This window comes from Rhinatrema bivittatum, chromosome 4 (assembly GCF_901001135.1).
Source record: "Rhinatrema bivittatum chromosome 4, aRhiBiv1.1, whole genome shotgun sequence".
NCBI lineage: Eukaryota > Metazoa > Chordata > Amphibia > Gymnophiona > Rhinatrematidae > Rhinatrema > Rhinatrema bivittatum.
This window is the reverse complement of record NC_042618.1, coordinates 180,500,845-180,515,698: the sequence shown is the minus strand read 5'-3', so window position 1 is coordinate 180,515,698 and position 14,854 is coordinate 180,500,845. Positions and strand designations below refer to the sequence as shown.

The 14,854-nt window shown below is 44.5% G+C and overlaps 1 protein-coding gene across 1 annotated transcript in view; it reads left to right on the top strand.

The window, feature by feature from the left end:
- Positions 1-12,171: 12,171 nt before the first annotated feature.
- PRKAR1A (protein kinase cAMP-dependent type I regulatory subunit alpha) overlaps positions 12,172-14,854 on the top strand; it is a 58,672-nt gene continuing 55,989 nt past the window's right edge. The window contains exon 1 of the mRNA XM_029599294.1: positions 12,172-12,310. The gene's annotated coding sequence lies outside the window, so the exon portion shown is untranslated. The remainder of the gene's footprint in view (positions 12,311-14,854) is intronic.

Here is a 14,854-nt window from a genome sequence, read left to right as displayed (position 1 = left end):
AAGTTCAGGCAGCGAGTCAAGGAACATGGGCCCTCCGAGGAGCGAGTACCGGTTTCCTGATAGCGACCTGAAAGAAATGAAGAGAGGCCCCCTAGGAGCAGGTACCCCATTAGGATAAAGTCCAAAAGTTGGAGAGGCAGAGTAGCTAGATACGGAGAGGGAATCCATCCGTAAGGAGTTCCTGACCTTGCTAACTCGATTAGCTAGCAAAAAGTGTAGGCTTTTGTATCCGGGATGCATGATGTCATCACAGGGAGACGCTTCTGAGGTTCGCGCCAAAGAGAGAATAAGAAGCAGGGCCGCACGGTGCGCGCACCCTATGGCAGGATGCAGCGCCCAAGCCGGACCGGGGACGCCGGAGAGAACGGCAGGCAGACGCCACGGCAGCCAGACGTCCATCAACCGCGGGAGAAGTTGCAAAAAGAGGTAAGGTGGGCGGAGTGGAGACGTTGGGCAGCGACAGTCGTAACATCTCCTGGTGGTGGTGGATGAAGGAAAGTAACAAAGGAGGCCTGGCATGAAAATTTCACATAAAATAAAACAGGGTGTGAAGATAGGGTAACCCAGTGTTTCCCATCCTTTTCATGCCCAAGGCACGCCTACATATAACAAAAAAGTTGTGTGGCTCACCAAACTCCACTGAGCAGGCATGGAGAGGACTCATAGCCAAAAGAAAAGCTAGGGAAGCACTGAAAGTCCCATGTCTCTCTTCCAAATTTTAAAACAAAGGGAGAGAGAGGACAAAGATACACAATGGACCAACTCACTTTATATACAAGTGCAGGAGAAGGGAGAAGTTAATTACCTTGGCTGCCACATGTTGCTTCCAACACTCAGAATGAGTCACATCCAGTGCTTAGAGCATGCTCTCCCTGTCTCACTCAGCCTGGGCATAGGATACAGGCTGGAAGGACTGAAAGATGGAGAATATAAGGATGTGCTGCTGCTGGTGTAATGCGTGTGCTGTATAAAACAGGTCTCAGCTAGCCAAGCCCTGCATGCTATCCATTAATTACCACACTTTGGGGCTGATGCAATAAAATGCAAGTTAAAACGTGCATCCAAACTGTGCATCAGTTTTTTAATGCGTGCTGCCACTTCCCTTGAGTGCCTGATGCAGTATTCAAATCAAACTGAAATGAAAAGGGTGCCAAAAAACGTGCATTGTTGAAAAAACAGGCTCATGCTGTAGGTAGAATGAAGAGGCATGCCTGGTTATATTTGTTCTCAGAAAGGTGCTCCTGAGAACATAAGAACATAAGATTTCCATACTGGGTCAGACCAAAGGTCCATCTAACCCAGTATCCTGTTTCTAACAATGGCCAATCCATGTCACAAGTACCTGGCAGGATCTCAAGGGGTAGAAAAATTCCAAGCAACTTTCTGCAACTCTACCTTAATAATATTTATGGACTTTTCCTCCAGGAACTTGTGCAAATCTTTTTTAAATGCAACTACACTAACAGCTTTCACCACATCCTCTGGCAACGAATTCCAGAGCTTAAGTATGCATTGAATAAAAACATATTTTCTCTTATTAGTTTTAAATGTACAACTGAGTAACTTCATCGTGTGTTCCTTGGTCTTTGTACTTGTCCTCTGGTCTTTGTACTTTTTAAAAGAGTAAACAACTGATTTATGTTTACTCGTTCTACTCATTATTTTATAAACCTCTATCATATCTCCCCTCAACTGTCTCTTCTCCAAGTTGAAGAGTCCTAACCTCTTTAGCCTTTTTTCATAGGGGAATCGCTCCATCCCCTTTATCATTTTGATCATCTTCTCTGTACCTTTTCTAATTCTGCTATATCTTTTTTGAAATGTGGGTGACCAGAACTGCACACAATACTCAAGATGAAGTTGCACGATGGAGTGGTACAGAGGAATTATGATAATTTCTGTTTTATTCTCCATTCCTTTCCTAATAATGCCTTGCATTCTGTTTGCTTTCTTGGCTGCTGTTGAACACTGAGCAGAAGATTTCAACGTATTATCAACAAATGCGCCTAGATCATTTTCCTGAATGGTGACTCCTAATGTGGAACCTTGCATTGTGTAGCTATAATTTGGGTTACTCTTCCCTAAGTGTATCACTTTGCACTTGTCTACATTAAATTTAATTTCCATTTGCATGCCCAGTATCCCAGTTTTGCAATTTCTCACAATCCTTCTGTGATTTAACAACTTTGAATAATTTTGTATCAACAGCAAATTCGATCACCTCACTCGTTCCCATTTTCCAGGTGTTATGGGCCCTGGCGTTTGGGAAACCCACTTGAGGTTGAACCCTTGTGTTCTGGGGGCCAGTATATCTCTGCTGTGGCAGTACATCATAGTGGTGAGCCCACACAAGCAAGGCTTGGACAAGACAGGCTGGAGACAAAGATTGGACAAAGCAGGATTGGATGAGAGCAAGCTCGACAGGACTTGAAACTAGACAAGACAAGGGTGGAACAAGGCAAGGACAGGACTCTGGTACAGGCAGGACTGGATATGATATAGGAACACCAAAGATAGTCCCAGTGTAAACTTTATTTGGATGGAGACATATATTCGTACAAATGCCCGACTCTGGCCGAGTTTCGCCCCACATGGGGCTGCCTCAGGGGCTATAAACAATGGATAAATACATAATATCAATAAATATAAAAATGAACATAAAACATTAGGACATACATAAATGAGTCAAAAAAATATTTAAAACAGATTACAAAGTATTTTTTTTTTTTTTACAAAGTAAACAAAATTAAAAAAGGTACCACTGTAAAAAACATATATAATAAACACACTGATAAAAAGTATTAATAGAATTTAAGAAGAAAAATAGGTGTCAAAACTATGTTTGTACCTGTGTGAAATTAATCTCTTATTATGTATCAAAAAGATGTCTTGGAATAAACACACCATATACTTTGAAAGTCTGGTGATCTGTAAATAAATAGACCAACACATATAGTGACAAAAAACAAAACACAAAAAAAATTACTAAAAATTAAGATCTATTGTATATGGAATTGCTAAAAAAGTAATTAGTGGAAGTGAGTGTATATGAGCTATACTGTGCCCAGTGTTGTGAGTATCTGTGCGACTGATTGCTAACAAATAATTGCTAAATGCCATAAGCCTTACACTACAGAAACAACTATGTAAAGACAACTCAGCCATTCGATTTTAAGCTATGAGCCAATGATAAACAGGACAAGACTAACAAGTCAGACTAGGGTAGGAATTAATACCGAACAAAGAATACAGAAGCCCAAAAGCAGCAAGGCTTCGAACAGACAGGGAACAGGCAAGATAAGCCCAAGGGCCTCAAGGCAAGGCAGAAGACTCATAGGCCATAAGGCAAGACAAAAACAAGGCAGAAAGCCGTAGGCCATAAGACAAGGCAAGAACAAGAGTCAGGTCCCGGAGCCAGGAATGACACTGTGAGAAGACAAGGAGCTTCTGGCAAGGCAGGGTTAGATAGGCCTGGGTCTTGAGCGTGGCAAGGGCAGTGAGGAGAAGCTTGGCAAGACTGTGAGGCATACTGAGGGCCTCTGCTGGTGGGGAGGCATCATGAAGGTAGGATAAGGCTGCGTAGCCAGGTCATTTATAAATATGTTAAAAAGCAGTGATCCTAGAACAGATCTTGGGGGCACTTCACTATTCACCTTTCTCCATTGATAAAATGTATTATTTAGACCTACTTTCTCTTTTCTATCTTTTAACTAGTCCCCAATCCACAATAAAACACTGCCCCCTATCTCATGACTTTAATTTCCTAGGAAGTCTCTCATGAGGGTTTTTTTCAAATGCTTTCTGGAAATCCAGATACACTATATCAGCTGGCTGCACGTTATCCACATGTTTATTTACATGCTTAAAGATTTGTAGCAGATTGGTGAGGCAACACTTGTCTTGACTAAATCCATGTTGGCTTTGTCCCATTAAACTATATCTATTTATATCTTCAGTAATTTTGTTCTTTATGATAGTTTCTAGTATTTTGCCTGGCACAGATGTCAGACTCACTGGTCTGTAGTTTCCTGGATCACCCTGGATCTCTTTTTAAAAACTGGCATTAATTGCAACCCTCTAGTACTACGGATGATTTTAACAATAGTTTACAAATTACCAAAAGCAGATCTGTAATTTAATTTTTCAATTCTTTCAGCACTCTGGGATGTATACCATCTGCTCCAGATTATTTTCAACTATTTAATTTGTCAATATGCCCTAGTACATCTGAGATTTGTTTCGGTTCCTCTGAATCATCATCTTTAAATATCACTTGTTTCAGAACATATTTTAAAACCACCGATGGTGTCTCTCATTGCTGCAAGGTGCTGAGGACAGCCCAGGTGCTAGCCTGGATCTAACCATCAGATAGTGATGACTTTTCCGTGGCACACCTGATCAGGTCTGAAGGTCACCAGTGTGCCATGGCACACTGGTTGGGAAACACTGGGGTAGCCAATCTCCTAGGATTGTCTTGGAATCTCCAGGATTAAAGATTTGCTTGTTTGATGTTATTTTACTAACTGTTCCATGTAAACATTTTAACTTTATTTTTCTACCTGTTCCATGTAAACCAATGTGATGTGCAAATGAATGTCGGTATAAAAAAGCTTTAAATAAATAAATAAAATAAATAAATAAGACACTGCTGCAAGCCATTCTGGAGATAAGATCCTAGCTAGGGAATTCTCAAAATGAATACTGAATGGTGAATTAGATTTCTTGTTACTAGCTTCTCATTAGTTTTAGTCATTCCAGCCATTGTTTTAATATATAAAGGCTTAGAAACAGTGTACTGTACAAAGATACTCGACCCACAGGCATTTAAGGTAAATATTGCAACATTTCTTCAAGTGTTTTGGAATGCTATCAATATGTGGACTATGAATATGCAAAGTATTGCTGAGCAATGACAGGTCTGAATATAACTAGAGCTGCCAAATGACCTGGCTGAAGGAGGGAGACTTTTGTCCAGTTGTTTTTTTGTACGTACATCCCTGTTTATACCATTTAAAATCAGCACAGCAAGTACCATAATGAAATGCCACTCCTCTCCCATATTCAAATCCCACCTAAAAAATCCACCTTTTGAAAATTGCTTTAAATCTTAAACCCTGGCACTCCCTGATCATCCTTGTTGATTTGAACCATGTTTTCTATAATAAATATGTAGCAGCTTCCACATTTTGGTGCTTTATCCTCAACTAGGGGTGCTATGGGTCCATGTCCAAACCCGGACAGGGAGAAAGAAAATCTTTCAGGGCCCATGTGTTGCGTCCGTCGGACTCAGATGGCTTCGTCCCACATGCCTCACCTCAATATTTGCTTTCTCCACCAGCCTCGGGAAAATGACTTCCGCCGGAATGCTTGCCGTTCTCTCCGGCATCCCCGGAACAGCTATGGCAAGGCTTTCCGCCATGATTCACCTGAGGGCCTCCTAGGGTGCGTGTGTGTGTGCTACCCACGTCTTTATTCCAACATTGGCGCGAACCTACCGGTAGGGGGTGTCCCCCTCGAGTGACATCACAACATCCGGGTATTTCGGCTGCCCATTTGCTGACTGACTTTGAGTCAGCAAGGATTGGATTTGTCCGGCCTAAGCTGCTCTGCCGCTTCTCGCTGCTGCTGGAAGCTCTCTCTACCCTCCGGGGTTTTACTAACTTGGGTACCTGCTCCTCGGGGGCCCTATGCTTCTTTCCAGGTGCCTATCCAGTACTCGCTCCTCGAGGGCCTGAGTTGTCTACTTTGGTGCCTGCTACCAATACTTCTACCTGCTGGGAACTTCACCATTACAGCTACAAGAGTGTGAGTAAACTAACATCTACCAGTCTGTCTCACCTACAGCTCCTCATTGAAAATCTGCATCGGAGCTCCCTATACCACCATTGTGGGACAGGTCTCCTCAGCTGAGGACCCCAGACTGCTGCATACAGGAATCTGCTCACTACTGCTACCTCTGGTGAACTCAACTAGCTGTACAATAAAAACTATCTCTGTGTTTGTGCATCTGAGTCTATCCTGGTACTGCAGTTCACCGCGAGGCTCCTCCCCATGGGAGTGGCCATCACTGCAGCACCTAAGAATCCACCAAACACCTCAAAACCATAACACCATGGCACTATCAGTCTTAGTCTTTATTACAGCACACACTCTAGGTATAGAATTTCCAATAGGTGCCAAATTATCCAGAATAGGAACAAGGAAGCCAAAATGAATAAGAGGGGAAAATACCAAGACTCAAACCAGTGCCCATCCATACAGTTCTTTCACTGGCAGTAATGGGGAAAATCAAACAAGAGTCCCAAGCTGATGTTGAAAATAAAGTCTTTACTGTAACTTAAAGAAAAGGATCCAAGCCAGTATCACAAAATCAAAATCAGCATACAGCAGATCACCAAAATAAAGCAGATGGCTTCCTTGTCCATTGTAGATGTTCTCACAGTTCTCCTACTCCTTGCACCTTTATCCATAGAAAATATATTCTCACCAGTGAGGGTGGGATGACTAGAGGGAAGCTCCAGTTTCTGAATAAATTGGTTAGATGGAAAAAGTCTCCCCAAGCAAAAAAAAATATCAAACTGGATTCCAAAAAGTCAAAACACTTCACAAATATCAACTGTAATCCAAATTCTAAAAAATCCAAGTCTCTTGAGTTACTGGCTCAAAAAGCTTAATCATTCTCTTCACTCGTGTTGTTCACTGGCCGCCTGGGCAAAAGCTCCTTGATCCAGTCCTTTGGGATACTGGGGATATGCCTTTCCCTCTGGCACTGGTCAATCAAATCCAATGCCCTTTCAAAAATACCTTCCTCAAAACCTGTTGCTTGAATTGCTTCTGTGAGATCTTAGGGGAATCTCCAGCTCTCCAACTACCTTTGCTTTGAGATACTGGGGAAATCTTTAATTCTCTAATCCAATGACTTTGAGATCCTGGAGGAATCTCTGTCTCTCTCTCCAACCCACTAAATCACTGCGCATGCTCCAGGGGACTTTATACTCCACTGAAGCCTTTCCCCTCAAAAGTTGAGGTTATTGCAAGAGGAGGAATTCCAAATACCAAACTCTTCCTACTGCCCCTTTCTAGAAAATCAATTAGGAAAATATTAGTGATGCGCAAAGCCACCACCCCTTGTCACAAATACATTTCCTGTAATATGTTTTGTTTGGTCTTGGCTAGATTATAAACTTCAGAAGGGGATGACTTTATGTGTATCTGTACAGTGCTGGTACATCTAGTAGCATTACTGAATTCTGTGGTACAGCGGAGTGGAGAATTTGTGCAGAATTCCCCCCCTGCACTGAAATTTCAGTTTCTGCGCAGAATTTGGAGCAGACCTCACCGTGCTGTGAGCAGACCCCAATCTGCTCATGGCGAAGAAGAAAGCCCTGGCAAGCTGCATTGCCATGAAGAGAAAGGAGACCCCGGTGTATTGCGTCGCCGCGAAGAGAAACGAGGCCCCGGTGTGCCAAGTCGCAGTGAAGAGAGAGGTGCAAGTCTCGGCATGCAGTGAGCGGAGTAGCCCCGGTGAGTTTGTGTGTAGTGGTTGTTTGTGTGAGAGACTGAGAGGCTGTGTGTAGAGGTATGTGTTTGAGACTGCAAGCCGGTGTGTGTATATGTGTGTGTGTGTGTGTGTGTATGTGTGTGTGCCAGAGAGAAGGAGTCTTTGTATATGTGTGAGAGATTAGGAGCTGGTGTGCGTGAAAAAGGGAGTGTGTGTATGTGAGGGAGTGAGGGTGCTTGTTTGTAAGAGAAGGAGCCTGTGTGAAGGGATGTGTGTGGGTGTGTGAGTGTGTGAGAGAGAGGGAGCCTGTATGTAAGGGTTTCTATGTGAGAGAGAGGGAGCCATTGTGCAGGGGTGTGTGTGTGAGAGAGAGATAGGTAGCCTGTGTGAGGGTGTATGCACGGGAGAAAAAGGGAGCCTGTGTGAGGGTGTATGTGTGTGTGGGAGAAAGAGGGAGCCTGTATGAGGGGGTACGTATGTGCATGAGAGAGAGGGAACCTTTGTGTGCATGAGAGAGGGTGTTGCGTCGGAGGTGGACCCTTGGGCTGAGGTGGGGTTGACGCAACCCGTAGGTAAGGACCTACGGGTCCCCATCGTCGGCAGGTGGAGTGGGCTTTTAGGCAGAGTCCGCTGGTGCTTCACCTATACCAGCCCTTGTTCCCCGCGGGTTGAGCCTTTGGGTGCCGGGGCCGGCAGGACTTAAGTGGGCCTCTGTATATAGTTGCAGTGGATGTTGGTTCAGCCCAGAGACAGCAGATGAGAGATGGTACAGTCTTACTCCGGACTGGGAAATGTCCTGGAAACTTGGGCGCCACTGGAACGAAAGCAGACAGGGGGTGTGCGAGCAAAAGTAGGCCAAAGCCTGAAGAAACCACGTCCAGGGAGTAAGCATAAGAGGCGTACAATGGTAGGCTTGAGTCAGGGCTGGCGGCAATCCGAAGGCAGTGGCAAGCAAGGCTGAGGTCTGATCACGAAGATAGTCAATAGCATAGTCAGGCAAGGCAAAGTTCTGGGTCTGGAGATAGGCAATGCGTAGTCGGACGAAGCAGAAGTCTGAGTCTGGAGATAGGCAATACGTAGTCAGGCGAAGCGGAGGTCTAGGTCTGGCGATAATCAATGGTAACGTCAGGCAAAGCAAAGTCAAAGTCCGTGTAGTCAATCCGAAGCATAAGCAGGGTAGGAACGAAGAGACAGGAACCGGGAACAACGAGGAACAGGAACGCAGGGTTGAGACAAATCTCTAGGAAGCAAAGAGTACTCGACCAGCAAAGAGACCTGTTGCAAAGGCAACACTAGGGAGTGGAGCCTGAGCTTAAATATTATGGTTAGGTTGACGTCATCATCCCGGGCCGTGGCTAGGTTCCCGCCGCGGTCCCTACTTAAGAGTCAATGATGCTCGCGCATGTGCCTAGGGAGGGGCATGGCGCGAGTAGCAGTGTCTCTTCGCGGGCCACGCAGAGAGGCCCAACGAGAAGTGGAAGCAGGACCAGAGATGCCGGGGACTGTGGCAGAGCCGGAGGCACCGGGAGAGGCCCGAGGATGAAGCTGATGGCCCATCACCGCCAGTGAGGAGGAACCAGAGGCTGGAGTCACTGTAGAAAGGTGAGGGGGCTGTGTCGCAGGTCTGCCGCGGACGGCACGCGTAACAGAGGGAGCCTGTATGAGGGGATGTGTGTGTGTGAGAGAGAGCCTTATGAGGAGGTACGTATGTGCACGAGAGAGAGGGAGCCTGTGTGTGAGAGGGACAGAAGGAGCCTATGTGAAGGGCAGTACTGAGAGAGGGGTCAAACTCTGGGAGTGGAGATAAAGTGGAAGGGGTTGAGCCTAGCGAAGTACTGTGTTCAGTTCTGGAGTCCGTATCTCCAAAGGGACAGAGACAGGATGGAGGCGGTCCAGAGAAGGGCGACCAAAAAGGTGGATGGTCTTCATAAAATGACTTATGAGGAGAGATTAAAGAAGCTAAATATGTATACCCTGGAAGAGAGGAGGAGCAGAGGAGATATGATACAGACTTTCAAATATTTGAAAGGTTTTAATGATTCATGGTCAACATCAAACCTTTTACAATGGAAAAAAATCAATAGAACTAGGGGTCACGATTTGAAGCTCCAGGGGGGAAGACTCAGAACCAGTCAGGAAGTATTTCTTCACGGAGAGGGTGGTGGATGCCTGGAATGCCCTTCCGGAGGAAGTGGTGAAGACTAAAACTGTGAAAGATGTCAAAGCGGCGTGGGATAAACACTGTGGATCCACAAAGACTAGAGGATGGGAATGAAGAGTAGAGCCATGGGGATGGCTTGCTGGAATGTTTACTACCTGGTGATTACTACCCTTACTCAAAAAAATCCCTTGCACGGTTAATGCAACCTGTTTAAAAGTCTAAACCTCAGAGGTAAAATAGTTTATAAGAACAACTCTGATTCTACCTTTAATTAATATTCTTTATTGGAAATCATATGCTATTCATACACAAAACAGATCAATACTCAGGAAGCAAAAGTACACAGGAAGCAAATATAGCAAATATATACTTACATAATAAAGAGCTCAGCGCTGGGCTCTGCAACAGATACAAAATCCTCGCCAGCCCTACTACATACCAGCTTTGCTTATATAGGTTAAAAATCCAAAGTCAGCTAATTATTTCTGCTTGCATGCTTCACACCACTAAATTGTTACGCTGTCTGCCTACAGGCAGCTGTTATTTGTCTCCCCTTATCTTTCTCCCCCCTGCATTCTTTCCCACAGACTATTTGCGTACCCTTTGCGATATCTCCTGCCCCATCTTGTTGAGTCTCTGGTGTCTGTGAATTCCTGCAAAAACAGTTTTATAGCTTTCTTCTTTGGCATCTGGCCTTCAAAGTCCCAGGTTTGTGTTCTGGGGCCTGCTGGTATTTTTCCATACCAGCAGTATGTTCGGCAATGGTGGAAAGGGCCGGGGATTGAACCCGGGTGGTATAATCAACAAACCCCAACATTGCTCTCTGCTTCAATGGCAAAGGGAAATGTGGAAAAGAGGATTTGCATTCAGATAACAACCAAAAGGAATGAACTTCACAATCTGGGTAAATAAATAAACGTGGGGGTAGCTTGCTTATTAAGGCGGTTACTACCCTAAACCAATTAAGCCTGATACATCACTTGAATGCATACACAGCGTCTCTCTGCTTCTACGGCAGGGGGTAATGTGGAAAAGAGGATTAGCATTCAAACAACAACCAACAAGGACTAAACTTCATAATCTGGGTAAACAAATGAGCTTGCTTATTACGGCGGCTACTACCCTAAACCAATTAAGCCTGATACATCACTTTGAATATTTATACAGTGCTGCTCTCTGCTTCTATGGCAGGGGGAAAAAGTAGAAAACAGGATTTACATTCAGGCAACAACCAACAAGGACTGAACTTCACAATCTGGGTAAACACTTATTACAGCTTATTACAGTGATGTATCAGGCTTATTAAGCCTGATACATCACTTTGTAAGCATATACAGCATTGCTATCTGCTTCAACGGTAGGGGGAAGTGAGTAAAACAGGCATCGATCTGTGCAATCTGGGTGAGCAAGCATCAGGGTAGCTTGCTTGATGCGGCGGTTACAACCATTAACCATAAGCCTTATGCTAACCTTCGATGCAACTCCAACATTACTCTCTGTATCAATGACAGGAGATGTTTCTATGGAGGGTGAAGTAGTTGGGAGGCCCGAGAAGGCAAAGTGAAAGGAGACTGGCCAGGGGACCAGAGAGAGAGGGAGACATTCTTACAATGTACTTCTAGGGAAATTCTGCTCAAATTATTTAAAACTCTGCATCTTTAACTAATAACTTTTTTCTGTATTACATTTTAAATGAATTATTACTTAAAGATTATCATGTATATTGTGTTACTGACCAATATAAAGTATGCAGAATTTTGCAGAATTTTCAATTTTTGTGATTGTGTGTGCAGAATCTCCCAGGAGTAGCAGTACTATTAGTAGTAGGATGGGGGTCATCAGAAAAGGATTAAGATAAAATCTCCCTCGTTGATCACTTGGCAGCTCTGTTGGGCCAGTGCAAGAATCTTTGGCACCATAGGCAAATCTTTATTCATGTGCACTCCTCTCCTCTCCCCGGCCCCCTCCCCAATTTACCTATTGGCGGCAGCTCACTACTATCTGCGGCAGTAGCTCTAGCACAATGCTTCTTTCTTTGGAAGCACTGGTTCTGGCACTGCACCCTTCTGGACTTTGTGCTGGCAAGATTTTGTCAGCCCCAAAATGTTGGTGCTCTAGGTGATCACCTAATTTGCCTAATAGAAACGGCCTTACAGTTCTGTAATACATCTGGGAATGTGGTGCCTGTTTTGTCCAATAAATGAAACTTTCTGTGACACATTCTAATCCGTGGAAGGTGCTTATGCCCCAAAGGGAATGCTTTCACCAATGTTTTCGGTGTATAGGAGGCAGAGACTAAGGGTAGAGAGAAACCTTCAAGCCCTGCCTCGTCCCTTACTCCCAGAAAAGCAACACGTGTACACATGTTGGTCTGTCAGGCGAATAACGTTTCCTGAATCTGGGGAATATAAAAAAAAAAAAGCTCCAGGCGCGGTAGCGCTTTAAGGTTGCCAGGGGCAACCGTTTCCTGTCAGATCGAGGCCAATTGACGTCACCGGCCGGCAGCGATTGGCCGGCGCACTTGTTTCCGGCGGGGCAAGGAGCAGAGGAGGCGGTTGGTTGGGAGGCAGCCTTGTTGGGTTTCCAGCGGCCGTAGGGAAGGGGAGAGGGGTGCGGACGGAGCCGAGCACGCCGCGACATCACGCCCGGTAAGGCCTGGCCCGGCTGCGCGCTCGTTGCGTGCCTTGCGAGGTTTATTTTTGTTGTCATTGCACGTATCCAAGATGGCGTCACTACGAAAGGGGGCAAAACAACTGAGCTGAGCTGAGCTGGGCTGGGGTGAGGAGATATAGCTCCTCCGGCCCTCTGAGCGGGGATTAGGCCTATGACCCGCTGTACTGATATGCGGAATAGGACGGATTTGTGCTCACCGGGCCTCGGCCTTTTCCACCCCCCTCCTCACCCTTCCGGCTGCAGGTGACGTCAGGCCTTGCTGGATGCTGCATGCTCTCCCTTGCCCCGTGGGAGGCGAGGCTGACACTTCTGGCAAGGTTGCGTATCTTGTCAGTTGCACAGGCAAGCGTGGCTTACCACAGGCCGGCTAGAAAAACCTCTGCGAACAGCAGCACTATGAGTATAGTATTTTCCCTCACAACATCTGCTGCAGTCTATGTCCAGTTACAGTGACAGGAGATTGCTACTCTTTGCTTTGCAAACTGGCCTTATAGAGGAGGGTGTCGTTCTCCCATTCTGTGTTTATGGGAAAACAAACTGAGTCAAGCCCTAAATGTGCCACATAATACAGTGTTGTAAATGTAGATGAGTGGTGATTTTATGCTTTTTATTTTTGAGCTGGATTAAGAATGTATGCCTTCATAGTTATTTTTCATGTGATAAGCAGATTTTGTTGTTTTTTGAGTTGGAAAACTTCTATTTTAGCTTGCATTGTTGTTGTTTGATAATTCTCACTATGGAAACCTAAATTTAGAATATGATGGCAAATGTGGACTTGAAAGGCCCATTTAGTCTGCTCATGTTAATTCTTGGTGCAGTGTCATAGATTTCAGTTGATTTCTGGTCTTCCCTAACTTCTTGAATCCCCATTACTGTTTTTGTCTCACTCCATGATTCCATGCATCCACCACCTTTTCCATGAATAAAAAATCTTTGATATTGCTCCTGAATCTACCTCATTGGAACCCTTTTTCTTGACTTCTTGTTCTAGGTCCTCAAGCCACAGACAAGCCTGGTTTTCAGGATATCCATAATGAATATGCATAACATGTATTTGCATACAATAGAGGTAGTGCATGCAAACCTCCCTCATGCATATTAATTATGAATATCCTGAAAAACAGTTTTTTGGCTCTTGAGGTGTTGTTCTAGGGTATTATCTTTTTTCTAAAAAGATTTTGCTTCTTTTGCATTAATTATTATTATTTTTTTTAAGTATTTCATGGGGCTTTTGGTGTAGTTCCTGCACCATTTTGGTAGCCCTTTTCTGAATTGCCTCCACCATTTCTGTAACCTTTTGGAGGTACAATTTCAAGAATTGGCCAAATTTTCTAGATGAGGTCTTGCCAACAGCCTGTAAATAGGCATTATCACCTTCTTTTTTTGTACTAGTTATGGTTCTTTGCTGTATACCTTAGTATTTATCTGGTTCTGACTATTGCCTTATATTCAGGCCGATATAGTACTCCGGTGGAGCGCACTGTTATCCCGTGTTTGGATGCGCGTTTTCGATGAGCTAGCTTTACTCCTTATTCAGTAAGGGGTAATAGCGCGTTTTCGACGAGCTAGCTTTACCCCTTATTCAGTAAGAGGAAATAGTGCGTCGAAAACTACTTTTCTGTGCACCCTCCAACTTAATATTATGGCGCTATTAAGTTGGAGGTCCCAAAAGTTAAAAATAATTAAAAAAAAAAAAAAAAAAAAAAAAGTAAAATCAGCCCAAGGCTCGCGGGTTGAAAACCGGATGCTCAATTTTGCTGGCATCTGGTTTCCGAACCCGTGCCTGTCAGCGGGTTTGAGAACAGACGCCGGCAAAATTGAGCGGCGGCTGTCAAACTCGCTGACAGCCACCGCTCCTGTCAAAAAAGAGGCGCTAGGGATGCGCTAATGTCCCTAGCGCCTTTTTTTACCGCGGGCCCTAACTTGAATAATTTTTTTTTCTGAATCACGCGCACAGGAGAGTGGCCTGTGCGTGCGCCGGGAGAGCGGGCGCATTACCGCAATTTTTACTGTATCGGCCTGATTGTTTGCTACCTTGAGGTAGGAAATGATCATCCTGAGGTCTCTCTCCAGAGTAGTGTGGCTCTATCTTTACTGTTTACGTTTGTTATTAATTATGCCTATTGCTATTGCTTCTTTCTGTCCTGCTTTTCTTTGGTTCGTTGTATCCCCTCCCCCATGCCCTGTTCTTTGTAATCTTCATTTCTATAGTTCGCTGTAAACCGATATGATGTCCCCGCGAATATCTGTATAAAAGTCTCTTTAAATAAATAAATAAATACTGCTCCCTTGATTTTCTGCACTCTGAATATGATTCTGTCTTTTTTTAAATTGAATCTTAACTGCCAAGCACTCAGCCACTCTTCAAGCTTCCTTAGATCACATCTCATTCTGTCTGTTTCCTTAAGAGTGCAGATCTTAATGTCATTGATAAGAAGCAGGCTTTTCCATCTAACCTCTCTGCACAGTTGTTTACAAATATATCGAACAGAACTGGCCTCTGAACAGATCCCTGTGGC